This window comes from Bubalus bubalis, chromosome 5 (assembly GCF_019923935.1).
Source record: "Bubalus bubalis isolate 160015118507 breed Murrah chromosome 5, NDDB_SH_1, whole genome shotgun sequence".
Classification (NCBI taxonomy): Eukaryota; Metazoa; Chordata; class Mammalia; order Artiodactyla; family Bovidae; genus Bubalus; species Bubalus bubalis.
Genome location: NC_059161.1, coordinates 80396386 through 80400886, shown reverse-complemented (window position 1 = coordinate 80400886; position 4501 = coordinate 80396386). Strand labels below are relative to the sequence as shown.

General features: G+C 40.8%; 1 non-coding gene across 1 annotated transcript; it reads left to right on the top strand.

Annotated features, from left to right (window-relative positions):
• The first annotated feature begins 322 nt into the window (after positions 1–322).
• On the top strand, positions 323–432 carry LOC112582780. Its single transcript, XR_003107155.1, has one exon. It is a non-coding gene; the product is annotated as a U6 spliceosomal RNA (small nuclear RNA).
• The last annotated feature ends 4069 nt before the right edge of the window (positions 433–4501 follow it).

Here is a 4501-nt window from a genome sequence, read left to right as displayed (position 1 = left end):
ACCATAAAAAGTAAAACAAAAGAATGAAACAGTGGAGAAATATAGAATCAACTGGAAAATAAGGTTTAAAATGGCAGTAAATACATATTTATCAATATTTAACTTACATGTCAATAGACTGCTCCAATCAAAAGACATAGAGTGGCAGACTGCAAAGAAAAACAAGGGTCTACAATAGGTTGCCTCTAAGAGACCCACTTTAGGGCAAAGGAAACACATAGATTGAAAGAGATGGGATGGGAAAAGATATTTCATGCAAATGGAAATGACAAAAAAGCAGAGGTCACAATATTCAGACAAAATAAACTTGAAAACAAAATGGGTGCTTGTTTTAGCAGCACATATACTAAAATTGGAATGAAATAGAAAATTAGCATGGCCTCTGCACAAGATGACAATGAATTATGAATTTGTGAAGAGCTCCGTGTTTTTGGTTCAAGAGGACCTATACCTATACCTATGGCTGATTCATGTTGATGTATGGCAGAAGTTCTGTTCAGTTCAGTCACTGAGTTGTGTCCAACTCTTTGTGACCCCATGAACTGCAGCACACCAGGCCTCCCTGTCCATCACCAACTCCCAGAGTTCACACAAACTCTTGTCCATCGAGTCGGTGATGCCATCCAGCCATCTCATCCTCTGTCGCCCCCTTCTCCTCCTGCCCCCAATCCCTCCCAGCAGTCTTTTCCAATGAGTCAACTCTTCACATGAGGTGGCCAAAGTATTGGAGTTTCAGCTTTAGCATCAGTCCTTCCAAAGAAATCCCAGGGCTGATCTCCTTCAGAATGGACTGGTTGGATCTCCTTGCAGTCCAAGGGACTCTCAAGAGTCTTCTCCAGCACCACAGTTCAAAAGCATCAATTCTTCGGTGCTCAGCTTTCTTCACAGTCCAACTCTCATGTCCATACATGACCACTGGAAAAACCATAGCCTTGACTAGATGGAACTTTGTTGGCAAAGTAATTTCTCTGCTTTTTAATATGCTATCTAGGTTGGTCATAACTTTCCTTCCAAGGAGTAAGCATCTTTTAATTTCATGGCTGCAGTCACCATCTGCAGTGATTTTGGAGCCCCCAAAAGTAAAGTCAGCCACTGTTTTCACTGTTTCCCCATCTATTTCCCATGAAGTGATGGGACCAGATGCCATGATCTTCGTTTTCTGAATGTTGAGCTCTAAGCCAACTTTTTCACTCTCCTCTTTCACTTCATCAAGAGGCTTTTTAGTTCCTCTTCACTTTCTGCCATAAGTGTGGTGTCATCTGCATATCTGAGGATATTGATATTTCTCCCAGCAATCTTGATTCCAGCTTGTGTTTCTTCCAGTCCAGCGTTTTTCATGATGTACTCTGCATATAAGTTAAATAAGCAGGGTGACAATATATAGCCTTGACGTACTCCTTTTCCTATTTGGAACCAGACTGTTGTTCCATGTCCAGTTCTAACTGTTGCTTCCTGATCTGCATATAGGTTTCTCAAGAGGCAGGTCAGGTGGAAACCAACTCAATATTCTAAACCAATTATCCTTCAATTAAAAATAAATAAAACCAAAGTGGGATATCAGATCCCTCATGTCGCACAGAAACTAAGGCTGTGGGTGAAACTCCTGGGCCTGTGTGCCACAACTACTGAAGCCCACACAATCTGGAGCCCATGTGCCACAACTACTGAGCCTGCATGCCACAGCTGGACACTCTAAGTGTGAAAACACATGATTCCTGCATGACATAATGAAGATTGCACATGGTGTAACTAAGACCTGAGGCTGCTGAATAATTAATTTTAAAAAGGCATAAAGAAAGATACTATATAATGATAAATTGCTACTGCTACTAAGTTGCTTCAGTCGTGTCCGACTCTGTGCGACCCCATAGACAGCAGCCCACCAGGCTCCCCCATCCCTGGGATCCTGCAGGCAAGAACACTGGAGTGGGTTGCCGTTTCCTTCTCCAATGCATGAAAGTGAAAAGTTAAAGTGAAATCGCTCATTCGTGTCCAACTCTTAGTGACCCCATGGACTGCAGCCTACCAGGGTCCTCCATCCATGGGATTTTCCAGGCAAGAGTACTGGAGTGGGGTGCCATTGCCTTCTCCGATATAATGATAAAAGATCAATACAAAAGGAGGATTTTACACTTGGCAGCAAGAATGAAAACTGACATTTCCCTGCCTTTGTGGCCACTGCTGAGTTGTCAACATATATGCAACTAATATAGAAGCACCCAAATACATAAAACAAACACTAACAAACAGAAAGGGAGAATTGACAAGAATATAATTATAGTAGGAGACTTTAACATACCACTTACATCAATGGACAGATTCTTGAGGCAGAAAATAAATAAGGCAACAGAGATCATAAATGATACTATAAAACAGACAGTTGATATTGGCAGCACTTTACATTAAAATAACAGAACACATATACTTTTCAGGTGTACGTGCAATGTTTACTAGTATTAACCACATACTAGGGCACAAAACAAATCTCAAAAATTTTGTTGTTCAGTTGCTAAATCCTGTCCAACTCTTTGGAACCCCATGGACTGCAACGTGCCAGGCTTCCTTGTCCATCACTATCTACCTGAGATTGCTCAAACACATGTCCATTGATTTGGTGATGCCATCCAACCATCTCATTCTCTGTTGATCCCTTCTCCTCCTGCCCACAATCTTTCCCCGCATCAGGTTCTTTTCCAATGAGTTGGCTTGTCTCATCATGTGCCCAAAGTACTGGGGCTTCAGTTTCAGCATCAGTCCTTCCAATGAATATTCAGGGTTGATTTCCTTTAGGATTGACTGATTTGGTCTCCTTTCTGTCCAAGGGACTATCAAGAGTCTTCTCCAGCATCACAGTTTGAAAGCATCAGTTCTTCAGCACTCAGCCTTCTTTATGTTTTCACTTTTTCCTCTTCTATTTGCTATAAAGTGATGGGACCAGATGCCATGATCTTTGTTCTTTGATTGTTGAGTTTTGAGCCAGCTTTTCCACTCTCCTCTTTCACCTTCATCAAGAAGCTCAAGAAGTTCCTCTTCACTTGCTGCCATTAGGGTGGTATCATCTGCATTTCTGAGGTTGCTGATATTTCTCCCAGCAATCTTGATTCCAGCTTGTGATCCATCCAGCCCAGCCTTTCACATGATGTGTTCTGCATAGAATTTAACAGGGTGACATTATGCAACCTTGATGTATTCCTTTCCCAATTTTGAACCAGTCCATTTTTCCATGTCTGATTCTAACTGCTGCTTCTTGACCTGCATACACGTTTTTCAGAAGGCAGGTAAGGTGGTCTGGCATCCTCATCTCTTTAAGAATTTCACAGTTTCCAGAGTGTGGAAAGCCTTTAGTGTAGCCTTTAGTGTGGTCAATGGAGTAGATGTGGTCAGTGTAGTAGATGGTTTTCTGGAATTCCCTTGCTTTCTCTATGATCCAGTAAATGTTGGCAATTTGATCATTGGTTCCTCTGCCTTTTCTAAATGTTCACATACTTTTGAAGCTAAGTTTGAAGGATTTTGAAAATGACCTTGCTGGCATGTGAAATGAGAGCAATTGTATAGTAGTTTGAACATTCTTTTTGCCCTTCTTTGGGACTGGAATGAAAACTGACATTTTCCTGCCCTTGTGGCCACTGCTGAGTTTTCCAAATTTGCTGGCATGTTGAGTGCAGTACTTTAACAGCAGCATCTTTTAGGCTTCGAAATGGCGCAGGTGGAATTCCAGCAACTCCACTAGCTTTGTTCATAGTAATGCTTCTTAAGGCCCATTTGACTTCATACTCCAGGATGTCTGGCTCTGGGTAAGTGACCACACCACTGTGGTTAACTGCATCATTAAGATCTTTTTAATACAGTTCTTCTGTGTATTCTTGCCAACTATTCTTAATCTCTTCTGCTTTTGTTAGGTTTTTGTCATTTCTGGCTTTTATTATGCCCATTTTGCATGAAATGTTCCCTTGGTATTTCCAATTTTATTGAAAAGATACCTAGTCTTTCCCATTCTATTTTTTCCCCTCTATTTCTTTGCATTGTTCACTTAGGAAGTCTTTATTATCTCTCCTTGCTTTTCCCTGGAATTCTGCATTCAGTTGGGTATATCTTTCCATTTCTCCTTTGCTTTTCACTTCTCTTCTCAGCTATTTATAAGGCCTCTTCAATCATTTTGCCTTCTTACATTTCTTTTTCTTTGTGATGCTTTTGTCACTACCTCCTGTACAATGTTATGAACCTCTGTCCATAGGTCTTCAGGCACTCTATCTATCAGATCTAAGCCCTTGAATCTATTTTTCACTTCCACTGTATCATCATAAGGGATTTGATTTAGGTCATACCTGAATGTCGTAGTGGTTTTTCTTACTTTCTTCAATTTTAGTCTGAATTTTGCAATATGGAGGTAGTGTAATAAGTGCAATCTTATCTTGCAATAAGATATGAGCCACAGTCAATTCCAGGTCTTGTTTTTGCTGACTGTATGGAGCTTCTCTCTCTTTGGCTTCAAAGAATGTAA